The sequence below is a fragment of the Halichoeres trimaculatus genome, unplaced genomic scaffold (genome assembly GCF_033239565.1).
Source record: "Halichoeres trimaculatus isolate MK-OKI-2021-1 unplaced genomic scaffold, fHalTri1.1 fHalTri1_scaffold_16, whole genome shotgun sequence".
Taxonomy (NCBI): domain Eukaryota; kingdom Metazoa; phylum Chordata; class Actinopteri; order Labriformes; family Labridae; genus Halichoeres; species Halichoeres trimaculatus.
This window is the reverse complement of record NW_027437194.1, coordinates 21,263,365-21,289,778: the sequence shown is the minus strand read 5'-3', so window position 1 is coordinate 21,289,778 and position 26,414 is coordinate 21,263,365. Positions and strand designations below refer to the sequence as shown.

General features: G+C 44.1%; 4 non-coding genes across 4 annotated transcripts; all 4 read right to left on the bottom strand.

Annotated features, from left to right (window-relative positions):
- Nucleotides 1-317: 317 nt before the first annotated feature.
- trnas-gga (transfer RNA serine (anticodon GGA)) lies at nt 318-390 on the bottom strand. The gene has a single exon. It is a non-coding gene; the product is annotated as a tRNA-Ser (tRNA).
- Nucleotides 391-4,862: 4,472 nt separating this feature from the next.
- On the bottom strand, nt 4,863-4,935 carry trnas-uga (transfer RNA serine (anticodon UGA)). Its single transcript has one exon. It is a non-coding gene; the product is annotated as a tRNA-Ser (tRNA).
- A 5,482-nt stretch (nt 4,936-10,417) lies between these two features.
- Nucleotides 10,418-10,490, bottom strand: trnas-gga (transfer RNA serine (anticodon GGA)). Its single transcript has one exon. It is a non-coding gene; the product is annotated as a tRNA-Ser (tRNA).
- A 5,988-nt stretch (nt 10,491-16,478) lies between these two features.
- trnas-gga (transfer RNA serine (anticodon GGA)) lies at nt 16,479-16,551 on the bottom strand. The gene has a single exon. It is a non-coding gene; the product is annotated as a tRNA-Ser (tRNA).
- Between the last annotated feature and the right edge of the window lie 9,863 nt (nt 16,552-26,414).

Sequence of the window (26,414 nt, the reverse complement as noted above, 5' to 3'; positions counted from 1 at the left end):
AGGATTGCAATAGAGTTTGGACTCAATACAGTGCCCATGATAGAAACATTGCCTTCAAGCAAAGCCCAAAGTCCAAACTATGGGCCCTTCGATAACCATGGGAACCTGAAATGTACTGGTCAAAACCAAGAACAGAAAACTCTTTCTGACATCATGGGCTCTCAGAAAATGGACTTCCATGTGCCTGGCCTCAGGACAGTCTGGCTGAAAAAAGGGACACAACGTTCCTTTCTGTTTTTCAAGCTTCAAAGGTTTTTGGTCACTTGGCCAAATGAGAATTAAATTTGAAAGACACATGTGTGCACGCAATGCTTGGCTGCCGAAACCCAGGTTTGAACCAGTAACCTTTAGATCTCCAGACTAAAGCTCTCCCAACTGAGCTATTACGGCTCCTTCAGCTCCAATCAGATACATGTGAAAAACCTCATGGACATGTGTGCCTCCTTTCACACTGTGATAGTTGAAAGAGGACAAGCTTGGTGAGGTTGAAAAAGCTTTCACAAGGGAGGATTGCAATAGAGTTTGGACTCAATACAATGCCCATGATGGAAACAATGCCTTCAAGCAAAGCCCAAAGTCCAAACTATGGGCCCTTCGATGACCATGGGACCTGAAATGTACTGGTCAAAACCAAGAACAGAAAACTCTTTCTGACATCATGGGCTCTCAGAAAATGGACTTCAATGTGCCTAGCCTCAGGACAGTTTGGCTGGAAGTCCGACTCACAGTGCCTTTCTGTTTTTCCAGCTTCAAAGGTTTTTGGTCACTTGGCCAACTGAGAATACAATTTGAAAGACACATGTGTGCACGCAATGCTTGGTTGCCGAAACCCAGGATTGAACCAGTAACCTTTAGATCTTCAGACCAAAGCTCTCCCAACTGAGCTATTTCGGCTCCTTCAGCTCCAATCAGATACATGTGAAATACCCCATGGACATGTGTGCCTCCTTTCACACTGTGATAGTTGAAAGAGGACAAGCTTGGTGAGGTTGAAAAAGCTTTCACAAGGGAGGATTGCAATAGACTTTGGACTCAATAAAATGCCCATGATGGAAACAATGCCTTCAAGCAAAGCCCAAAGACCAAACTAGGGGCCTTTCAATGACCATGGGAACCTGAAATGTACTGGTCAAAACCAAGAACAGAAAACTCTTTCTGACATCATGGGCTCTCAGAAAATGGACTTCACTGTGCCTGGCCTCAGGACAGTTTGGCTGAAAACAGGACACAAAGTTCCTTTCTGTTTTTCAAGCTTCAAAGGTTTTTGGTCACTTGGCCTACTATGAATACCATTTGAAAGACACATGTGTGCACGCAATGCTTGGTTGCCGAATCCCAGGATTGAACCAGTAACCTTTAGATCTCCAGACTAAAGCTCTCCCAACTGAGCTATTACGGCTCCTTCAGCTCCAATCAGATACATGTGAAAAACCTCATGGACATGTGTGCCTCCTTTCACACTGTGATAGTTGAAAGAGGACAAGCTTGGTGAGGTTGAAAAAGCTTTAACAAGGGAGGATTGCAATAGAGTTTGGACTCAATAATATGCCCATGATTGAAACATTGCCTTCAAGCAAAGCCCAAAGTCCAAACGAGGGGCCCTTCAATGACCATGGGACCATGAAATGGACTGGTCAAAACCAAGAACAGAAAACTCTTTCTGACATCATGAGCTCTCAGAAAATGGACTTCAATGTGCCTGGCCTCAGGACAGTTGGGCTGGAAGTTGGACTCAAAGTGCCTTTCTGTTTTTCAAGCTTCAAAGGTTTTTGGTCACTTGGCCAACTGAGAATTAAATTTGAAAGACACATGTGTGCACGCAAAGCTTAGCTGCCGAAACCCAGGATTGAACCAGTAACCTTTAGATCTTCAGACCAAAGCTCTCCCAACTGAGCTATTTCGGCTCCTTCAGCTCCAATCAGATACATGTGAAATACCCCATGGACATGTGTGCCTCCTTTCACACTGTGATAGTTGAAAGAGGACTAGCTTGGTGAGGTTGAAAAAGCTTTCACAAGGGAGGATTGCAATAGACTTTGGACTCAATAAAATGCCCATGATGAAAACAATGCCTTCAAGCAAAGCCCAAAGTCCAAACTAGGGGCCCTTCAATGACCATGGGAACCTGAAATGTACTGGTCAAAACCAAGAACAGAAAACTCTTTCTGACATCATGGGCTCTCAGAAAATGGACTTCAATGTGCCTGGCCTCAGGACAGTTTGGCTGAAAACAGGACACATAGTGCCTTTCTGTTTTTCAAGCTTCAAAGGTTTTTGGTCACTTGGCCAACTGAGAATACAATTTGAAAGACACATGTGTGCACGCAATGCTTGGTTGCCGAAACCCAGGATTGAACCAGTAACCTTTAGATCTTCAGACTTAAGCTCTCCCAACTGAGCTATTTCAGCTCCTTCAGCTCCAATCAGATACATGTGAAAAACCTCATGGACATGTGTGCCTCCTTTCACACTGTGATAGTTGAAAGAGGACAAGCTTGGTGAGGTTGAAAAAGCTTTCACAAGGGAGGATTGCAATAGAGTTTGGACTCAATACAATGCCCATGATGGAAACAATGCCTTCAAGCAAAGCCCAAAGTCCAAACTATGGGCCCTTCGATGACCATGGGAACCTGAAATGTACTGGTCAAAACCAAGAACAGAAAACTCTTTCTGACATCATGGGCTCTCAGAAAATGGACTTCAATGTGCCTAGCCTCAGGACAGTTTGGCTGGAAGTCCAACTCACAGTGCCTTTCTGTTTTTCCAGCTTCAAAGGTTTTTGGTCACTTGGCCAACTGAGAATACAATTTTAAAGACACATGTGTGCACGCAATGCTTGGTTGCCGAAACCCAGGATTGAACCAGTAACCTTTAGATCTTCAGACCAAAGCTCTCCCAACTGAGCTATTTCGGCTCCTTCAGCTCCAATCAGATACATGTGAAAAACCTCATGGACATGTGTGCCTCCTTTCACACTGTGATAGTTGAAAGAAAACAAGCTTGGTGAGGTTGAAAAAGCTTTCACAAGGGAGGATTGCAATAGAGTTTTGACTCAATACAGTTCCCATGATAGAAACATTGCCTTCAAGCAAAGCCCAAAGTCCAAACTATGGGCCCTTCAATGACCATTTGAACCTGAAATGTACTGGTCAAAACCAAGAACAGAAAACTCTTTCTGACATCATGGGCTCTCAGAAAATGGACTTCCATGTGCCTGGCCTCAGGACAGTCTGGCTGAAAATAGGACACAAAGTTCCTTTCTGTTTTTCAAGCTTCAAAGGTTTTTGGTCACTTGGCCAACTGAGAATACAATTTGAAAGACACATGTGTGCATGCAAAGCTTGGCTGCTGAAACCTTGGATTGAACCAGTAACCTTTAGATCTTCAGACCAAAGCTCTCCCAACTGAGCTATTTCGGCTCCTTCAGCTCCAATCAGATACATGTGAAAAACCTCATGGACATGTGTGCCTCCTTTCACACTGTGATAGTTGAAAGAGGACAAGCTTGGTGAGGTTGAAAAAGCTTTCACAAGGGAGGATTGCAATAGAGTTTGGACTCAATACAGTTCCCATGATAGAAACATTGCCTTCAAGCAAAGCCCAAAGTCCAAACTAGGGGCCCTTCAATGACCATGGGAACCTGAAATGTACTGGTCAAAACCAAGAACAGAAAACTCTTTCTGACATCATGGGCTCTCAGAAAATGGACTTCCATGTGCCTGGCCTCAGGACAGTCTGGCTGAAAATAGGACACAAAGTGCCTTTCTGTTTTTCAAGCTTCAAAGGTTTTTGGTCACTTGGCCAACTGAGAATACAATTTGAAAGACACATGTGTGCACGCAAAGCTTGGCTGCTGAAACCCAGGATTGAACCAGTAACCTTTAGATCTTCAGACCAAAGCTCTCCCAACTGAGCTATTTCGGCTCCTTCAGCTCCAATCAGATACATGTGAAAAATCTCATGGACATGTGTGCCTCCTTTCACACTGTGATAGTTGAAAAAGGACAAGCTTGGTGAGGTTGAAAAAGCTTTCACAAGGGAGGATTGCAATAGAGTTTGGACTCAATACAATGCCCATGATGGAAACATTGCCTTCAAGCAAAGCCCAAAGTCCAAACTAGGGGCCCTTCGATTACCATGGGAACCTAAAACGGACTGGTCAAAAACAAGAACAGAAAACTCTTTCTGACATCATGGGCTCTCAGAAAAAGGACATCAATGTGCCTGGGCTCAGGACAGTTTGGCTGAAAACAGAACACAAAGTGCCTTTCTGTTTTTCAAGCTTCAAAGGTTTTTGGTCACTTGGCCAACTGAGCATACAATTTGAAAGACACATGTGTGCACGCAATGCTTGGTTGCCGAATCCCAGGATTGAACCAGTAACCTTTAGATCTTCAGACCAAAGCTCTCCCAACTGAGCTATTTCGGCTCCTTCAGCTCCAATCAGATACATGTGAAAAACCTCATGGACATGTGTGCCTCCTTTCACACTGTGATAGTTGAAAGAGGACAAGCTTGGTGAGGTTGAAAAAGCTTTCACAAGGGAGGATTGCAATAGAGTTTGGACTCAATACAGTGTCCATGATAGAAACATTGCCTTCAAGCAAAGCCCAAAGTCCAAACTATGGGCCCTTCGATAACCATGGGAACCTGAAATGTACTGGTCAAAACCAAGAACAGAAAACTCTTTCTGACATCATGGGCTCTCAGAAAATGGACTTCCATGTACCTGGCCTCAGGACAGTCTGGCTGAAAAAAGGCACACAAAGTTCCTTTCTGTTTTTCAAGCTTCAAAGGTTTTTGGTCACTTGGCCTACAATGAATACCATTTGAAAGACACATGTGTGCACGCAATGCTTGGTTGCCGAAACCCAGGTTTGAACCAGTAACCTTTAGATCTCAAGACTAAAGCTCTCCCAACTGAGCTATTACGGCTCCTTCAGCTCCAATCGGATACATGTGAAAAACCTCATGGACATGTGTGCCTCCTTTCACACTGTGATAGTTGAAAGAGGACAAGCTTGGTGAGGTTGAAAAAGCTTTAACAAGGGAGGATTGCAATAGAGTTTGGACTCAATAATATGCCCATGATAGAAACATTGCCTTCAAGCAAAGCCCAAAGTCCAAACGAGGGGCCCTTCAATGACCATGGGACCATGAAATGGACTGGTCAAAACCAAGAACAGAAAACTCTTTCTGACATCATGAGCTCTCAGAAAATGGACTTCAATGTGCCTGGCCTCAGGACAGTTGGGCTGGAAGTTGGACTCAAAGTGCCTTTCTGTTTTTCAAGCTTCAAAGGTTTTTGGTCACTTGGCCAAATGAGAATTAAATTTGAAAGACACATGTGTGCACGCAAAGCTTAGCTGCCGAAACCCAGGATTGAACCAGTAACCTTTAGATCTTCAGACCAAAGCTCTCCCAACTGAGCTATTTCAGCTCCTTCAGCTCCAATCAGATACATGTGAAATACCTCATGGACATGTGTGCCTCCTTTCACACTGTGATAGTTGAAAGAGGACAAGCTTGGTGAGGTTGAAAAAGCTTTCACAAGGGAGGATTGCAATAGAGTTTGGACTCAATACAATGCCCATGATGAAAACAATGCCTTCAAGCAAAGCCCAAAGTCCAAACTAGGGGCCCTTCAATGACCATGGGAACCTGAAATGTACTGGTCAAAACCAAGAACAGAAAACTCTTTCTGACATCATGGGCTCTCAGAAAATGGACTTCAATGTGCCTGGCCTCAGGACAGTTTGGCTGAAAACAGGACACAAAGTGCCTTTCTGTTTTTCAAGCTTCAAAGGTTTTTGGTCACTTGGCCAACTGAGAATTAAATTTGAAAGACACATGTGTGCACGCAAAGCTTGGTTGCCGAAACCCAGGATTGAACCAGTAACCTTTAGATCTTCAGACTTAAGCTCTCCCAACTGAGCTATTTCAGCTCCTTCAGCTCCAATCAGATACATGTGAAATACCTCATGGACATGTGTGCCTCCTTTCACACTGTGATAGTTGAAAGAGGACAAGCTTGGTGAGGTTGAAAAAGCTTTCACAAGGGAGGATTGCAATAGACTTTGGACTAAATAATATGCCCATGATTGAAACATTGCCTTCGAGCAAAGCCCAAAGTCCAAACGAGGGGCCCTTCAATGACCATGGGACCATGAAATGGACTGGTCAAAACCAAGAACAGAAAACTCTTTCTGACATCATGGGCTCTCAGAAAATGGACTTCAATGTGCCTGGCCTCAGGACAGTTGGGCTGGAAGTTGGACTCAAAGTGCCTTTCTGTTTTTCAAGCTTCAAAGGTTTTTGGTCACTTGGCCAAATGAGAATTAAATTTGAAAGACACATGTGTGCACGCAAAGCTTGGCTGCCGAAACCCAGGATTGAACCAGTAACCTTTAGATCTTCAGACTTAAGCTCTCCCAACTGAGCTATTTCAGCTCCTTCAGCTCCAATCAGATACATGTGAAATACCTCATGGACATGTGTGCCTCCTTTCACACTGTGATAGTTGAAAGAGGACAAGCTTGGTGAGGTCGAAAAAGCTTTCACAAGGGAGGATTGCAATAGAGTTTGGACTCAATACAATGCCCATGATGGAAACAATGCCTTCATGCAAAGCCCAAAGTCCAAACTATGGGCCCTTCGATGACGATGGGAACCTGAAATGTACTGGTCAAAACCAAGAACAGAAAACTCTTTCTGACATCATGGGCTCTCAGAAAATGGACTTCAATGTGCCTGGCCTCAGGACAGTTTGGCTGGAAGTTGGACTCACAGTGCCTTTCTGTTTTTCCAGCTTCAAAGGTTTTTGGTCACTTGGCCAACTGAGAATACAATTTGAAAGACACATGTGTGCACGCAAAGCTTGGCTGCTGAAACCCAGGATTGAACCAGTAACCTTTAGATCTTCAGACCAAAGCTCTCCCAACTGAGCTATTTCAGCTCCTTCAGCTCCAATCAGATACATGTGAAAAACCTCATGGACATGTGTGCCTCCTTTCACACTGTGATAGTTGAAAGAGGACAAGCTTGGTGAGGTTGAAAAAGCTTTCACAAGGGAGGATTGCAATAGAGTTTGGACTCAATACAGTGCCCATGATAGAAACATTGCCTTCAAGCAAAGCCCAAAGTCCAAACGAGGGGCCCTTCAATGACCATGGGACCATGAAATGGACTGGTCAAAACCAAGAACAGAAAACTCTTTCTGACATCATGGGCTCTCAGAAAATGGACTTCAATGTGCCTAGCCTCAGGACAGTTTGGCTGAAAACAGGACACAAAGTGCCTTTCTGTTTTTCAAGCTTCAAAGGTTTTTGGTCACTTGGCCAACTGAGAATACAATATGAAAGACACATGTGTGCACGCAAAGCTTAGCTGCCGAAACCCAGGATTGAACCAGTAACCTTTAGATCTTCAGACTCAAGCTCTCCCAACTGAGCTATTTCGGCTCCTTCAGCTCCAATCAGATACATGTGAAAAACCTCATGGACATGTGTGCCTCCTTTCACACTGTGATAGTTGAAAGAGGACAAGCTTGGTGAGGTTGAAAAAGCTTTCACAAGGGAGGATTGCAATAGACTTTGGACTCAATAATATGCCCATGATTGAAACATTGCCTTCAAGCAAAGCCCAAAGTCCAAACTAGGGGCCCTTCAATGACCATGGGAACCTAAAATGTACTGGTCAAAACCAAGAACAGAAAACTCTTTCTGACATCATGGGCTCTCAGAAAATGGACTTCCATGTGCCTGGCCTCAGGACAGTCTGGCTGAAAATAGGACACAAAGTTCCTTTCTGTTTTTCAAGCTTCAAAGGTTTTTGGTCACTTGGCCTACTATGAATACCATTTGAAAGACACATGTGTGCACGCAATGCTTGGTTGCCGAATCCCAGGATTGAACCAGTAACCTTTAGATCTCCAGACTAAAGCTCTCCCAACTGAGCTATTACGGCTCCTTCAGCTCCAATCAGATACATGTGAAAAACCTCATGGACATGTGTGCCTCCTTTCACACTGTGATAGTTGAAAGAGGACAAGCTTGGTGAGGTTGAAAAAGCTTTCACAAGGGAGGATTGCAATAGACTTTGGACTCAATAATATGCCCATGATTGAAACATTGCCTTCAAGCAAAGCCCAAAGTCCAAACTAGGGGCCCTTCAATGACCATGGGACCATGAAATGGACTGGTCAAAACCAAGAACAGAAAACTCTTTCTGACATCATGAGCTCTCAGAAAATGGACTTCAATGTGCCTGGCCTCAGGACAGTTGGGCTGGAAGTTGGACTCAAAGTGCCTTTCTGTTTTTCAAGCTTCAAAGGTTTTTGGTCACTTGGCCAAATGAGAATTAAATTTGAAAGACACATGTGTGCACGCAAAGCTTAGCTGCCGAAACCCAGGATTGAACCAGTAACCTTTAGATCTTCAGACCAAAGCTCTCCCAACTGAGCTATTTCGGCTCCTTCAGCTCCAATCAGATACATGTGAAATACCCCATGGACATGTGTGCCTCCTTTCACACTGTGATAGTTGAAAGAGGACAAGCTTGGTGAGGTTGAAAAAGCTTTCACAAGGGAGGATTGCAATAGACTTTGGACTCAATAAAATGCCCATGATGAAAACAATGCCTTCAAGCAAAGCCCAAAGTCCAAACTAGGGGCCCTTCAATGACCATGGGAACCTGAAATGTACTGGTCAAAACCAAGAACAGAAAACTCTTTCTGACATCATGGGCTCTCAGAAAATGGACTTCAATGTGCCTGGCCTCAGGACAGTTTGGCTGAAAACAGGACACATAGTGCCTTTCTGTTTTTCAAGCTTCAAAGGTTTTTGGTCACTTGGCCAACTGAGAAAACAATTTGAAAGACACATGTGTGCACGCAAAGCTTGGTTGCCGAAACCCAGGATTGAACCAGTAACCTTTAGATCTTCAGACTTAAGCTCTCCCAACTGAGCTATTTCAGCTCCTTCAGCTCCAATCAGATACATGTGAAAAACCTCATGGACATGTGTGCCTCCTTTCACACTGTGATAGTTGAAAGAGGACAAGCTTGGTGAGGTTGAAAAAGCTTTCACAAGGGAGGATTGCAATAGAGTTTGGACTCAATACAATGCCCATGATGGAAACAATGCCTTCAAGCAAAGCCCAAAGTCCAAACTATGGGCCCTTCGATGACCATGGGAACCTGAAATGTACTGGTCAAAACCAAGAACAGAAAACTCTTTCTGACATCATGGGCTCTCAGAAAATGGACTTCAATGTGCCTAGCCTCAGGACAGTTTGGCTGGAAGTCCGACTCACAGTGCCTTTCTGTTTTTCCAGCTTCAAAGGTTTTTGGTCACTTGGCCAACTGAGAATACAATTTGAAAGACACATGTGTGCACGCAATGCTTGGTTGGCGAAACCCAGGATTGAACCAGTAACCTTTAGATCTTCAGACCAAAGCTCTCCCAACTGAGCTATTTCGGCTCCTTCAGCTCCAATCAGATACATGTGAAAAACCTCATGGACATGTGTGCCTCCTTTCACACTGTGATAGTTGAAAGAAAACAAGCTTGGTGAGGTTGAAAAAGCTTTCACAAGGGAGGATTGCAATAGAGTTTTGACTCAATACAGTTCCCATGATAGAAACATTGCCTTCAAGCAAAGCCCAAAGTCCAAACTATGGGCCCTTCAATGACCATTTGAACCTGAAATGTACTGGTCAAAACCAAGAACAGAAAACTCTTTCTGACATCATGGGCTCTCAGAAAATGGACTTCCATGTGCCTGGCCTCAGGACAGTCTGGCTGAAAATAGGACACAAAGTTCCTTTCTGTTTTTCAAGCTTCAAAGGTTTTTGGTCACTTGGCCAACTGAGAATACAATTTGAAAGACACATGTGTGCATGCAAAGCTTGGCTGCTGAAACCTTGGATTGAACCAGTAACCTTTAGATCTTCAGACCAAAGCTCTCCCAACTGAGCTATTTCGGCTCCTTCAGCTCCAATCAGATACATGTGAAAAACCTCATGGACATGTGTGCCTCCTTTCACACTGTGATAGTTGAAAGAGGACAAGCTTGGTGAGGTTGAAAAAGCTTTCACAAGGGAGGATTGCAATAGAGTTTGGACTCAATACAGTTCCCATGATAGAAACATTGCCTTCAAGCAAAGCCCAAAGTCCAAACTAGGGGCCCTTCAATGACCATGGGAACCTGAAATGTACTGGTCAAAACCAAGAACAGAAAACTCTTTCTGACATCATGGGCTCTCAGAAAATGGACTTCCATGTGCCTGGCCTCAGGACAGTCTGGCTGAAAATAGGACACAAAGTTCCTTTCTGTTTTTCAAGCTTCAAAGGTTTTTGGTCACTTGGCCAACTGAGAATTAAATTTGAAAGACACATGTGTGCACGCAATGCTTGGTTGCCGAAACCCAGGATTGAACCAGTAACCTTTAGATCTCCAGACTAAAGCTCTCCCAACTGAGCTATTACGGCTCCTTCAGCTCCAATCAGATACATGTGAAAAACCTCATGGACATGTGTGCCTCCTTTCACACTGTGATAGTTGAAAGAGGACAAGCTTGGTGAGGTTGAAAAAGCTTTAACAAGGGAGGATTGCAATAGAGTTTGGACTCAATAATATGCCCATGATAGAAACATTGCCTTCAAGCAAAGCCCAAAGTCCAAACGAGGGGCCCTTCAATGACCATGGGACCATGAAATGGACTGGTCAAAACCAAGAACAGAAAACTCTTTCTGACATCATGAGCTCTCAGAAAATGGACTTCAATGTGCCTGGCCTCAGGACAGTTGGGCTGGAAGTTGGACTCAAAGTGCCTTTCTGTTTTTCAAGCTTCAAAGGTTTTTGGTCACTTGGCCAAATGAGAATTAAATTTGAAAGACACATGTGTGCACGCAAAGCTTAGCTGCCGAAACCCAGGATTGAACCAGTAACCTTTAGATCTTCAGACCAAAGCTCTCCCAACTGAGCTATTTCAGCTCCTTCAGCTCCAATCAGATACATGTGAAATACCTCATGGACATGTGTGCCTCCTTTCACACTGTGATAGTTGAAAGAGGACAAGCTTGGTGAGGTTGAAAAAGCTTTCACAAGGGAGGATTGCAATAGACTTTGGACTCAATACAATGCCCATGATGAAAACAATGCCTTCAAGCAAAGCCCAAAGTCCAAACGAGGGGCCCTTCAATGACCATGGGAACCTGAAATGTACTGGTCAAAACCAAGAACAGAAAACTCTTTCTGACATCATGGGCTCTCAGAAAATGGACTTCAATGTGCCTGGCCTCAGGACAGTTTGGCTGAAAACAGGACACAAAGTGCCTTTCTGTTTTTCAAGCTTCAAAGGTTTTTGGTCACTTGGCCAACTGAGAATTAAATTTGAAAGACACATGTGTGCACGCAAAGCTTAGCTGCCGAAACCCAGGATTGAACCAGTAACCTTTAGATCTTCAGACTTAAGCTCTCCCAACTGAGCTATTTCAGCTCCTTCAGCTCCAATCAGATACATGTGAAAAACCTCATGGACATGTGTGCCTCCTTTCACACTGTGATAGTTGAAAGAGGACAAGCTTGGTGAGGTTGAAAAAGCTTTCACAAGGGAGGATTGCAATAGAGTTTGGACTCAATACAATGCCCATGATGGAAACAATGCCTTCAAGCAAAGCCCAAAGTCCAAACTATGGGCCCTTCGATGACCATGGGAACCTGAAATGTACTGGTCAAAACCAAGAACAGAAAACTCTTTCTGACATCATGGGCTCTCAGAAAATGGACTTCAATGTGCCTAGCCTCAGGACAGTTTGGCTGGAAGTCCGACTCACAGTGCCTTTCTGTTTTTCCAGCTTCAAAGGTTTTTGGTCACTTGGCCAACTGAGAATACAATTTGAAAGACACATGTGTGCACGCAATGCTTGGTTGGCGAAACCCAGGATTGAACCAGTAACCTTTAGATCTTCAGACCAAAGCTCTCCCAACTGAGCTATTTCGGCTCCTTCAGCTCCAATCAGATACATGTGAAAAACCTCATGGACATGTGTGCCTCCTTTCACACTGTGATAGTTGAAAGAAAACAAGCTTGGTGAGGTTGAAAAAGCTTTCACAAGGGAGGATTGCAATAGACTTTGGACTCAATACAATGCCCTTGATGGAAACATTGCCTTCAAGCAAAGCCCAAAGTCCAAACGAGGGGCCCTTCAATGACCATGGGACCATGAAATGGACTGGTCAAAACCAAGAACAGAAAACTCTTTCTGACATCATGGGCTCTCAGAAAATGGACTTCAATGTGCCTGGCCTCAGGACAGTTTGGCTGAAAACAGAACACAAAGTGCCTTTCTGTTTTTCAAGCTTCAAAGGTTTTTGGTCACTTGGCCAACTGAGAATACAATTTGAAAGACACATGTGTGCACGCAAAGCTTGGTTGCCGAAACCCAGGATTGAACCAGTAACCTTTAGATCTTCAGACCAAAGCTCTCCCAACTGAGCTATTTCGGCTCCTTCAGCTCCAATCAGATACATGTGAAAAACCTCATGGACATGTGTGCCTCCTTTCACACTGTGATAGTTGAAAGAGGACAAGCTTGGTGAGGTTGAAAAAGCTTTCACAAGGGAGGATTGCAATAGAGTTTGGACTCAATACAGTTCCCATGATAGAAACATTGCCTTCAAGCAAAGCCCAAAGTCCAAACTAGGGGCCCTTCAATGACCATGGGAACCTGAAATGTACTGGTCAAAACCAAGAACAGAAAACTCTTTCTGACATCATGGGCTCTCAGAAAATGGACTTCAATGTGCCTGGCCTCAGGACAGTTGGGCTGGAAGTTGGACTCAAAGTGCCTTTCTGTTTTTCAAGCTTCAAAGGTTTTTGGTCACTTGGCCAAATGAGAATTAAATTTGAAAGACACATGTGTGCACGCAAAGCTTGGTTGCCAAAACCCAGGATTGAACTAGTAACCTTTAGATCTTCAGACTTAAGCTCTCCCAACTGAGCTATTTCAGCTCCTTCAGCTCCAATCAGATACATGTGAAATACCTCATGGACATGTGTGCCTCCTTTCACACTGTGATAGTTGAAAGAGGACAAGCTTGGTGAGGTTGAAAAAGCTTTCACAAGGGAGGATTGCAATAGACTTTGGACTCAATAATATGCCCATGATTGAAACATTGCCTTCGAGCAAAGCCCAAAGTCCAAACGAGGGGCCCTTCAATGACCATGGGACCATGAAATGGACTGGTCAAAACCAAGAACAGAAAACTCTTTCTGACATCATGGGCTCTCAGAAAATGGACTTCAATGTGCCTGGCCTCAGGACAGTTGGGCTGGAAGTTGGACTCAAAGTGCCTTTCTGTTTTTCAAGCTTCAAAGGTTTTTGGTCACTTGGCCAAATGAGAATTAAATTTGAAAGACACATGTGTGCACGCAAAGCTTGGCTGCCGAAACCCAGGATTGAACCAGTAACCTTTAGATCTTCAGACTTAAGCTCTCCTAACTGAGCTATTTCAGCTCCTTCAGCTCCAATCAGATACATGTGAAATACCTCATGGACATGTGTGCCTCCTTTCACACTGTGATAGTTGAAAGAGGACAAGCTTGGTGAGGTCGAAAAAGCTTTCACAAGGGAGGATTGCAATAGAGTTTGGACTCAATACAATGCCCATGATGGAAACAATGCCTTCATGCAAAGCCCAAAGTCCAAACTATGGGCCCTTCGATGACGATGGGAACCTGAAATGTACTGGTCAAAACCAAGAACAGAAAACTCTTTCTGACATCATGGGCTCTCAGAAAATGGACTTCAATGTGCCTAGCCTCAGGACAGTTTGGCTGGAAGTTGGACTCACAGTGCCTTTCTGTTTTTCCAGCTTCAAAGGTTTTTGGTCACTTGGCCAACTGAGAATACAATTTGAAAGACACATGTGTGCACGCAAAGCTTGGCTGCTGAAACCCAGGATTGAACCAGTAACCTTTAGATCTTCAGACCAAAGCTCTCCCAACTGAGCTATTTCAGCTCCTTCAGCTCCAATCAGATACATGTGAAAAACCTCATGGACATGTGTGCCTCCTTTCACACTGTGATAGTTGAAAGAGGACAAGCTTGGTGAGGTTGAAAAAGCTTTCACAAGGGAGGATTGCAATAGAGTTTGGACTCAATACAATGCCCATGATGGAAACATTGCCTTCAAGCAAAGCCCAAAGTCCAAACGAGGGGCCCTTCAATGACCATGGGACCATGAAATGGACTGGTCAAAACCAAGAACAGAAAACTCTTTCTGACATCATGGGCTCTCAGAAAATGGACTTCAATGTGCCTGGCCTCAGGACAGTTTGGCTGAAAACAGGACACAAAGTGCCTATCTGTTTTTCAAGCTTCAAAGGTTTTTGGTCACTTGGCCAACTGAGAATACAATATGAAAGACACATGTGTGCACGCAAAGCTTGGTTGCCGAAACCCAGGATTGAACCAGTAACCTTTAGATCTTCAGACTCAAGCTCTCCCAACTGAGCTATTTCGGCTCCTTCAGCTCCAATCAGATACATGTGAAAAACCTCATGGACATGTGTGCCTCCTTTCACACTGTGATAGTTGAAAGAGGACAAGCTTGGTGAGGTTGAAAAAGCTTTCACAAGGGAGGATTGCAATAGAGTTTGGACTCAATACAGTTCCCATGATAGAAACATTGCCTTCAAGCAAAGCCCAAAGTCCAAACGAGGGGCCCTTCAATGACCATGGGAACCTGAAATGTACTGGTCAAAACCAAGAACAGAAAACTCTTTCTGACATCATGGGCTCTCAGAAAATGGACTTCAATGTGCCTGGCCTCAGGACAGTCTGGCTGAAAATAGGATACAAAGTGCCTTTCTGTTTTTCCAGCTTCAAAGGTTTTTGGTCACTTGGCCTACTATGAATACCATTTGAAAGACACATGTGTGCACGCAATGCTTGGTTGCCGAATCCCAGGATTGAACCAGTAACCTTTAGATCTTCAGACTTAAGCTCTCCCAACTGAGCTATTTCGGCTCCTTCAGCTCCAATCAGATACATGTGAAAAACCTCATGGACATGTGTGCCTCCTTTCACATCGTGATAGTTGAAAGAGGACAAGCTTGGTGAGGTTGAAAAAGCTTTCACAAGGGAGGATTGCAATAGACTTTGGACTCAATACAGTGCCCATGATAGAAACATTGCCTTCAAGCAAAGCCCAAAGTCCAAACTATGGGCCCTTCGATAACCATGGGAACCTGAAATGTACTGGTCAAAACCAAGAACAGAAAACTCTTTCTGACATCATGGGCTCTTAGAAAATGGACTTCAATGTGCCTGGCCTCAGGACAGTTTGGCTGGAAGTTGGACTCAAAGTGCCTTTCTGTTTTTCAAGCTTCAAAGGTTTTTGGTCACTTGGCCAACTGAGAATACAATTTGAAAGACACATGTGTGCACGCAATGCTTGGTTGGCGAAACCCAGGATTGAACCAGTAACCTTTAGATCTTCAGACCAAAGCTCTCCCAACTGAGCTATTTCGGCTCCTTCAGCTCCAATCAGATACATGTGAAAAACCTCATGGACATGTGTGCCTCCTTTCACACTGTGATAGTTGAAAGAGGACAAGCTTGGTGAGGTTGAAAAAGCTTTCACAAGGGAGGATTGCAATAGAGTTTGGACTCAATACAGTTACCATGATAGAAACATTGCCTTCAAGCAAAGCCCAAAGTCCAAACGAGGGGCCCTTCAATGACCATGGGAACCTGAAATGTACTGGTCAAAACCAAGAACAGAAAACTCTTTCTGACATCATGGGCTCTCAGAAAATGGACTTCAATGTGCCTGGCCTCAGGACAGTCTGGCTGAAAATAGGATACAAAGTGCCTTTCTGTTTTTCAAGCTTCAAAGGTTTTTGGTCACTTGGCCTACTATGAACACCATTTGAAAGACACATGTGTGCACGCAATGCTTGGTTGCCGAATCCCAGGATTGAACCAGTAACCTTTAGATCTTCAGACTTAAGCTCTCCCAACTGAGCTATTTCGGCTCCTTCAGCTCCAATCAGATACATGTGAAAAACCTCATGGACATGTGTGCCTCCTTTCACACTGTGATAGTTGAAAGAGGACAAGCTTGGTGAGGTTGAAAAAGCTTTCACAAGGGAGGATTGCAATAGACTTTGGACTCAATACAGTGCCCATGATAGAAACATTGCCTTCAAGCAAAGCCCAAAGTCCAAACTATGGGCCCTTCGATAACCATGGGAACCTGAAATGTACTGGTCAAAACCAAGAACAGAAAACTCTTTCTGACATCATGGGCTCTCAGAAAATGGACTTCCATGTGCCTGGCCTCAGGACAGTCTGGCTGAAAAAAGGGACACAAAGTTCCTTTCTGTTTTTCAAGCTTCAAAGGTTTTTGGTCACTTGGCCAAATGAGAATTAAATTTGAAAGACACATGTGTGCACGCAATGCTTGGCTGCCGAAACCCAGGTTTGAACCAGTAACCTTTAGATCTCCAGACTAAAGCTCTCCCAACTGAGCTATTACGGCTCCTTCAGCTCCAATCAGATACATGTGAAAAACCTCATGGACATGTGTGCCTCCTTTCACACTGTGATAGTTGAAAGAGGACAAGCTTGGTGAGGTTGAAAAAGCTTTAACAAGGGAGGATTGCAATAGAGTTTGGACTCAATAATATGCCCATGATTGAAACATTGCCTTCAAGCAAAGCCCAAAGTCCAAACGAGGGGCCCTTCAATGACCATGGGACCATGAAATGGACTGGTCAAAACCAAGAACAGAAAACTCTTTCTGACATCATGAGCTCTCAGAAAATGGACTTCAATGTGCCTGGCCTCAGGACAGTTGGGCTGGAAGTTGGACTCAAAGTGCCTTTCTGTTTTTCAAGCTTCAAAGGTTTTTGGTCACTTGGCCAAATGAGAATTAAATTTGAAAGACACATGTGTGCACGCAAAGCTTAGCTGCCGAAACCCAGGATTGAACCAGTAACCTTTAGATCTTCAGACCAAAGCTCTCCCAACTGAGCTATTTCGGCTCCTTCAGCTCCAATCAGATACATGTGAAATACCCCATGGACATGTGTGCCTCCTTTCACACTGTGATAGTTGAAAGAGGACTAGCTTGGTGAGGTTGAAAAAGCTTTCACAAGGGAGGATTGCAATAGACTTTGGACTCAATAAAATGCCCATGATGAAAACAATGCCTTCAAGCAAAGCCCAAAGTCCAAACTAGGGGCCCTTCAATGACCATGGGAACCTGAAATGTACTGGTCAAAACCAAGAACAGAAAACTCTTTCTGACATCATGGGCTCTCAGAAAATGGACTTCAATGTGCCTGGCCTCAGGACAGTTTGGCTGAAAACAGGACACATAGTGCCTTTCTGTTTTTCAAGCTTCAAAGGTTTTTGGTCACTTGGCCAACTGAGAATACAATTTGAAAGACACATGTGTGCACGCAAAGCTTAGCTGCCGAAACCCAGGATTGAACCAGTAACCTTTAGATCTTCAGACTTAAGCTCTCCCAACTGAGCTATTTCGGCTCCTTCAGCTCCAATCAGATACATGTGAAAAACCTCATGGACATGTGTGCCTCCTTTCACACTGTGATAGTTGAAAGAAAACAAGCTTGGTGAGGTTGAAAAAGCTTTCACAAGGGAGGATTGCAATAGAGTTTTGACTCAATACAGTTCCCATGATAGAAACATTGCCTTCAAGCAAAGCCCAAAGTCCAAACTATGGGCCCTTCGATGACCATGGGAACCTGAAATGGACTGGTCAAAACCAAGAACAGAAAACTCTTTCTGACATCATGGGCTCTCAGAAAATGGACTTCAATGTGCCTAGCCTCAGGACAGTTTGGCTGGAAGTCCGACTCACAGTGCCTTTCTGTTTTTCCAGCTTCAAAGGTTTTTGGTCACTTGGCCAACTGAGAATACAATTTGAAAGACACATGTGTGCACGCAATGCTTGGTTGCCGAAACCCAGGATTGAACCAGTAACCTTTAGATCTTCAGACCAAAGCTCTCCCAACTGAGCTATTTCGGCTCCTTCAGCTCCAATCAGATACATGTGAAAAACCTCATGGACATGTGTGCCTCCTTTCACACTGTGATAGTTGAAAGAAAACAAGCTTGGTGAGGTTGAAAAAGCTTTCACAAGGGAGGATTGCAATAGAGTTTTGACTCAATACAGTTCCCATGATAGAAACATTGCCTTCAAGCAAAGCCCAAAGTCCAAACTATGGGCCCTTCAATGACCATTTGAACCTGAAATGTACTGGTCAAAACCAAGAACAGAAAACTCTTTCTGACATCATGGGCTCTCAGAAAATGGACTTCCATGTGCCTGGCCTCAGGACAGTCTGGCTGAAAATAGGACACAAAGTTCCTTTCTGTTTTTCAAGCTTCAAAGGTTTTTGGTCACTTGGCCAACTGAGAATACAATTTGAAAGACACATGTGTGCATGCGAAGCTTGGCTGCTGAAACCTTGGATTGAACCAGTAACCTTTAGATCTTCAGACCAAAGCTCTCCCAACTGAGCTATTTCGGCTCCTTCAGCTCCAATCAGATACATGTGAAAAACCTCATGGACATGTGTGCCTCCTTTCACACTGTGATAGTTGAAAGAGGACAAGCTTGGTGAGGTTGAAAAAGCTTTAACAAGGGAGGATTGCAATAGAGTTTGGACTCAATACAGTTCCCATGATAGAAACATTGCCTTCAAGCAAAGCCCAAAGTCCAAACGAGGGGCCCTTCAATGACCATGGGAACCTGAAATGTACTGGTCAAAACCAAGAACAGAAAACTCTTTCTGACATCATGGGCTCTCAGAAAATGGACTTCCATGTGCCTGGCCTCAGGACAGTCTGGCTGAAAATAGGACACAAAGTGCCTTTCTGTTTTTCAAGCTTCAAAGGTTTTTGGTCACTTGGCCAACTGAGAATACAATTTGAAAGACACATGTGTGCACGCAAAGCTTGGCTGCTGAAACCCAGGATTGAACCAGTAACCTTTAGATCTTCAGACCAAAGCTCTCCCAACTGAGCTATTTCGGCTCCTTCAGCTCCAATCAGATACATGTGAAAAATCTCATGGACATGTGTGCCTCCTTTCACACTGTGATAGTTGAAAAAGGACAAGCTTGGTGAGGTTGAAAAAGCTTTCACAAGGGAGGATTGCAATAGACTTTGGACTCAATACAATGCCCATGATGGAAACATTGCCTTCAAGCAAAGCCCAAAGTCCAAACTAGGGGCCCTTCGATTACCATGGGAACCTGAAACGGACTGGTCAAAAACAAGAACAGAAAACTCTTTCTGACATCATGGGCTCTCAGAAAAAGGACATCAATGTGCCTGGCCTCAGGACAGTTTGGCTGAAAACAGAACACAAAGTGCCTTTCTGTTTTTCAAGCTTCAAAGGTTTTTGGTCACTTGGCCAACTGAGCATACAATTTGAAAGACACATGTGTGCACGCAATGCTTGGTTGCCGAATCCCAGGATTGAACCAGTAACCTTTAGATCTTCAGACCAAAGCTCTCCCAACTGAGCTATTTCGGCTCCTTCAGCTCCAATCAGATACATGTGAAAAACCTCATGGACATGTGTGCCTCCTTTCACACTGTGATAGTTGAAAGAGGACAAGCTTGGTGAGGTTGAAAAAGCTTTCACAAGGGAGGATTGCAATAGAGTTTGGACTCAATACAGTTCCCATGATAGAAACATTGCCTTCAAGCAAAGCCCAAAGTCCAAACTAGGGGCCCTTCAATGACCATGGGAACCTGAAATGTACTTGTCAAAACCAAGAACAGAAAACTCTTTCTGACATCATGGGCTCTCAGAAAATGGACTTCAATGTGCCTGGCCTCAGGACAGTCTGGCTGAAAATAGGATACAAAGTGCCTTTCTGTTTTTCAAGCTTCAAAGGTTTTTGGTCACTTGGCCTACTATGAATACCATTTGAAAGACACATGTGCGCACGCAATGCTTGGCTGCTGAAACCCAGGATTGAACCAGTAACCTTTAGATCTCCAGACTAAAGCTCTCTCAACTGAGCTATTACGGCTCCTTCAGCTCCAATCAGATACATGTGAAAAACCTCATGGACATGTGTGCCTCCTTTCACACTGTGATAGTTGAAAGAGGACAAGCTTGGTGAGGTTGAAAAAGCTTTAACAAGGGAGGATTGCAATAGAGTTTGGACTCAATAATATGCCCATGATAGAAACATTGCCTTCAAGCAAAGCCCAAAGTCCAAACGAGGGGCCCTTCAATGACCATGGGACCATGAAATGGACTGGTCAAAACCAAGAACAGAAAACTCTTTCTGACATCATGAGCTCTCAGAAAATGGACTTCAATGTGCCTGGCCTCAGGACAGTTTGGCTGAAAACAGAACACAAAGTGCCTTTCTGTTTTTCAAGCTTCAAAGGTTTTTGGTCACTTGGCCAACTGAGAATTAAATTTGAAAGACACATGTGTGCACGCAAAGCTTGGTTGCCGAAACCCAGGATTGAACCAGTAACCTTTAGATCTTCAGACTTAAGCTCTCCCAACTGAGCTATTTCAGCTCCTTCAGCTCCAATCAGATACATGTGAAAAACCTCATGGACATGTGTGCCTCCTTTCACACTGTGATAGTTGAAAGAGGACAAGCTTGGTGAGGTTGAAAAAGCTTTCACAAGGGAGGATTGCAATAGAGTTTGGACTCAATACAATGCCCATGATGGAAACAATGCCTTCAAGCAAAGCCCAAAGTCCAAACTATGGGCCCTTCGATGACCATGGGAACCTGAAATGGACTGGTCAAAACCAAGAACAGAAAACTCTTTCTGACATCATGGGCTCTCAGAAAATGGACTTCAATGTGCCTAGCCTCAGGACAGTTTTGCTGGAAGTCCGACTCACAGTGCCTTTCTGTTTTTCCAGCTTCAAAGGTTTTTGGTCACTTGGCCAACTGAGAATACAATTTGAAAGACACATGTGTGCACGCAATGCTTGGTTGCCGAAACCCAGGATTGAACCAGTAACCTTTAGATCTTCAGACCAAAGCTCTCCCAACTGAGCTATTTCGGCTCCTCCAGCTCCAATCAGATACATGTGAAATACCTCATGGACATGTGTGCCTCCTTTCACACTGTGATAGTTGAAAGAGGACAAGCTTGGTGAGGTTGAAAAAGCTTTCACAAGGGAGGATTGCAATAGAGTTTGGACTCAATACAATGCCCATGATGGAAACATTGCCTTCAAGCAAAGCCCAAAGTCCAAACGAGGGGCCCTTCAATGACCATGGGACCATGAAATGGACTGGTCAAAACCAAGAACAGAAAACTCTTTCTGACATCATGGGCTCTCAGAAAATGGACTTCAATGTGCCTGGCCTCAGGACAGTTTGGCTGAAAACAGAACACAAAGTGCCTTTCTGTTTTTCAAGCTTCAAAGGTTTTTGGTCACTTGGCCAACTGAGAATTAAATTTGAAAGACACATGTGTGCACGCAAAGCTTGGTTGCCGAAACCCAGGATTGAACCAGTAACCTTTAGATCTTCAGACCAAAGCTCTCCCAACTGAGCTATTTCGGCTCCTTCAGCTCCAATCAGATACATGTGAAAAACCTCATGGACATGTGTGCCTCCTTTCACACTGTGATAGTTGAAAGAGGACAAGCTTGGTGAGGTTGAAAAAGCTTTCACAAGGGAGGATTGCAATAGAGTTTGGACTCAATACAGTTCCCATGATAGAAACATTGCCTTCAAGCAAAGCCCAAAGTCCAAACTAGGGGCCCTTCAATGACCATGGGAACCTGAAATGTACTGGTCAAAACCAAGAACAGAAAACTCTTTCTGACATCATGGGCTCTCAGAAAATGGACTTCAATGTGCCTGGCCTCAGGACAGTTGGGCTGGAAGTTGGACTCAAAGTGCCTTTCTGTTTTTCAAGCTTCAAAGGTTTTTGGTCACTTGGCCAAATGAGAATTAAATTTGAAAGACACATGTGTGCACGAAAAGCTTGGTTGCCAAAACCCAGGATTGAACTAGTAACCTTTAGATCTTCAGACTTAAGCTCTCCCAACTGAGCTATTTCAGCTCCTTCAGCTCCAATCAGATACATGTGAAATACCTCATGGACATGTGTGCCTCCTTTCACACTGTGATAGTTGAAAGAGGACAAGCTTGGTGAGGTTGAAAAAGCTTTCACAAGGGAGCATTGCAATAGACTTTGGACTCAATAATATGCCCATGATTGAAACATTGCCTTCGAGCAAAGCCCAAAGTCCAAACGAGGGGCCCTTCAATGACCATGGGACCATGAAATGGACTGGTCAAAACCAAGAACAGAAAACTCTTTCTGACATCATGGGCTCTCAGAAAATGGACTTCAATGTGCCTGGCCTCAGGACATTTGGGCTGGAAGTTGGACTCAAAGTGCCTTTCTGTTTTTCAAGCTTCAAAGGTTTTTGGTCACTTGGCCAAATGAGAATTAAATTTGAAAGACACATGTGTGCACGCAAAGCTTGGCTGCCGAAACCCAGGATTGAACCAGTAACCTTTAGATCTTCAGACTTAAGCTCTCCCAACTGAGCTATTTCAGCTCCTTCAGCTCCAATCAGATACATGTGAAATACCTCATGGACATGTGTGCCTCCTTTCACACTGTGACAGTTGAAAGAGGACAAGCTTGGTGAGGTCGAAAAAGCTTTCACAAGGGAGGATTTCAATAGACTTTGGACTCAATAATATGCCCATGATTGAAACATTGCCTTCGAGCAAAGCCCAAAGTCCAAACGAGGGGCCCTTCAATGACCATGGGACCATGAAATGGACTGGTCAAAACCAAGAACAGAAAACTCTTTCTGACATCATGGGCTCTCAGAAAATGGACTTCAATGTGCCTAGCCTCAGGACAGTTTGGCTGGAAGTTGGACTCACAGTGCCTTTCTGTTTTTCCAGCTTCAAAGGTTTTTGGTCACTTGGCCAACTGAGAATACAATTTGAAAGACACAGTGTGCACGCAAAGCTTGGCTGCTGAAACCCAGGATTGAACCAGTAACCTTTAGATCTTCAGACCAAAGCTCTCCCAACTGAGCTATTTCAGCTCCTTCAGCTCCAATCAGATACATGTGAAAAACCTCATGGACATGTGTGCCTCCTTTCACACTGTGATAGTTGAAAGAGGACAAGCTTGGTGAGGTTGAAAAAGCTTTCACAAGGGAGGATTGCAATAGAGTTTGGACTCAATACAGTGCCCATGATAGAAACATTGCCTTCAAGCAAAGCCCAAAGTCCAAACGAGGGGCCCTTCAATGACCATGGGACCATGAAATGGACTGGTCAAAACCAAGAACAGAAAACTCTTTCTGACATCATGGGCTCTCAGAAAATGGACTTCAATGTGCCTGGCCTCAGGACAGTTTGGCTGAAAACAGGACGCAAAGTGCCTATCTGTTTTTCAAGCTTCAAAGGTTTTTGGTCACTTGGCCAACTGAGAATACAATATGAAAGACACATGTGTGCACGCAAAGCTTGGTTGCCGAAACCCAGGATTGAACCAGTAACCTTTAGATCTTCAGACTCAAGCTCTCCCAACTGAGCTATTTCGGCTCCTTCAGCTCCAATCAGATACATGTGAAAAACCTCATGGACATGTGTGCCTCCTTTCACACTGTGATAGTTGAAAGAAAACAAGCTTGGTGAGGTTGAAAAAGCTTTCACAAGGGAGGATTGCAATAGAGTTTGGACTCAATACAGTTCCCATGATAGAAACATTGCCTTCAAGCAAAGCCCAAAGTCCAAACGAGGGGCCCTTCAATGACCATGGGAACCTGAAATGTACTGGTCAAGACCAAGAACAGAAAACTCTTTCTGACATCATGGGCTCTCAGAAAATGGACTTCAATGTGCCTGGCCTCAGGACAGTCTGGCTGAAAATAGGATACAAAGTGCCTTTCTGTTTTTCAAGCTTCAAAGGTTTTTGGTCACTTGGCCTACTATGAATACCATTTGAAAGACACATGTGTGCACGCAATGCTTGGTTGCCGAATCCCAGGATTGAACCAGTAACCTTTAGATCTTCAGACTTAAGCTCTCCCAACTGAGCTATTTCAGCTCCTTCAGCTCCAATCAGATACATGTGAAAAACCTCATGGACATGTGTGCCTCCTTTCACACTGTGATAGTTGAAAGAGGACAAGCTTGGTGAGGTTGAAAAAGCTTTCACAAGGGAGGATTGCAATAGAGTTTGGACTCAATACAATGCCCATGATGGAAACAATGCCTTCAAGCAAAGCCCAAAGTCCAAACTATGGGCCCTTCGATGACCATGGGAACCTGAAATGGACTGGTCAAAACCAAGAACAGAAAACTCTTTCTGACATCATTGGCTCTCAGAAAATGGACTTCAATGTGCCTAGCCTCAGGACAGTTTGGCTGGAAGTCCGACTCACAGTGCCTTTCTGTTTTTCCAGCTTCAAAGGTTTTTGGTCACTTGGCCAACTGAGAATACAATTTGAAAGACACATGTGTGCACGCAATGCTTGGTTGCCGAAACCCAGGATTGAACCAGTAACCTTTAGATCTTCAGACCAAAGCTCTCCCAACTGAGCTATTTCGGCTCCTCCAGCTCCAATCAGATACATGTGAAATACCTCATGGACATGTGTGCCTCCTTTCACACTGTGATAGTTGAAAGAGGACAAGCTTGGTGAGGTTGAAAAAGCTTTCACAAGGGAGGATTGCAATAGACTTTGGACTCAATACAATGCCCATGATGGAAACATTGCCTTCAAGCAAAGCCCAAAGTCCAAACGAGGGGCCCTTCAATGACCATGGGACCATGAAATGGACTGGTCAAAACCAAGAACAGAAAACTCTTTCTGACATCATGGGCTCTCAGAAAATGGACTTCAATGTGCCTGGCCTCAGGACAGTTTGGCTGAAAACAGAACACAAAGTGCCTTTCTGTTTTTCAAGCTTCAAAGGTTTTTGGTCACTTGGCCAACTGAGAATACAATTTGAAAGACACATGTGTGCACGCAAAGCTTGGTTGCCAAAACCCAGGATTGAACCAGTAACCTTTAGATCTTCAGACCAAAGCTCTCCCAACTGAGCTATTTCGGCTCCTTCAGCTCCAATCAGATACATGTGAAAAACCTCATGGACATGTGTGCCTCCTTTCACACTGTGATAGTTGAAAGAGGACAAGCTTGGTGAGGTTGAAAAAGCTTTCACAAGGGAGGATTGCAATAGAGTTTGGACTCAATACAGTTCCCATGATAGAAACATTGCCTTCAAGCAAAGCCCAAAGTCCAAACGAGGGGCCCTTCAATGACCATGGGAACCTGAAATGTACTGGTCAAAACCAAGAACAGAAAACTCTTTCTGACATCATGGGCTCTCAGAAAATGGACTTCAATGTGCCTGGCCTCAGGACAGTTGGGCTGGAAGTTGGACTCAAAGTGCCTTTCTGTTTTTCAAGCTTCAAAGGTTTTTGGTCACTTGGCCAAATGAGAATTAAATTTGAAAGACACATGTGTGCACGAAAAGCTTGGTTGCCAAAACCCAGGATTGAACTAGTAACCTTTAGATCTTCAGACTTAAGCTCTCCCAACTGAGCTATTTCAGCTCCTTCAGCTCCAATCAGATACATGTGAAATACCTCATGGACATGTGTGCCTCCTTTCACACTGTGATAGTTGAAAGAGGACAAGCTTGGTGAGGTTGAAAAAGCTTTCACAAGGGAGGATTGCAATAGACTTTGGACTCAATAATATGCCCATGATTGAAACATTGCCTTCGAGCAAAGCCCAAAGTCCAAACGAGGGGCCCTTCAATGACCATGGGACCATGAAATGGACTGGTCAAAACCAAGAACAGAAAACTCTTTCTGACATCATGGGCTCTCAGAAAATGGACTTCAATGTGCCTGGCCTCAGGACATTTGGGCTGGAAGTTGGACTCAAAGTGCCTTTCTGTTTTTCAAGCTTCAAAGGTTTTTGGTCACTTGGCCAAATGAGAATTAGATTTGAAAGACACATGTGTGCACGCAAAGCTTGGCTGCCGAAACCCAGGATTGAACCAGTAACCTTTAGATCTTCAGACTTAAGCTCTCCCAACTGAGCTATTTCAGCTCCTTCAGCTCCAATCAGATACATGTGAAATACCTCATGGACATGTGTGCCTCCTTTCACACTGTGATAGTTGAAAGAGGACAAGCTTGGTGAGGTCGAAAAAGCTTTCACAAGGGAGGATTTCAATAGACTTTGGACTCAATAATATGCCCATGATTGAAACATTGCCTTCGAGCAAAGCCCAAAGTCCAAACGAGGGGCCCTTCAATGACCATGGGACCATGAAATGGACTGGTCAAAACCAAGAACAGAAAACTCTTTCTGACATC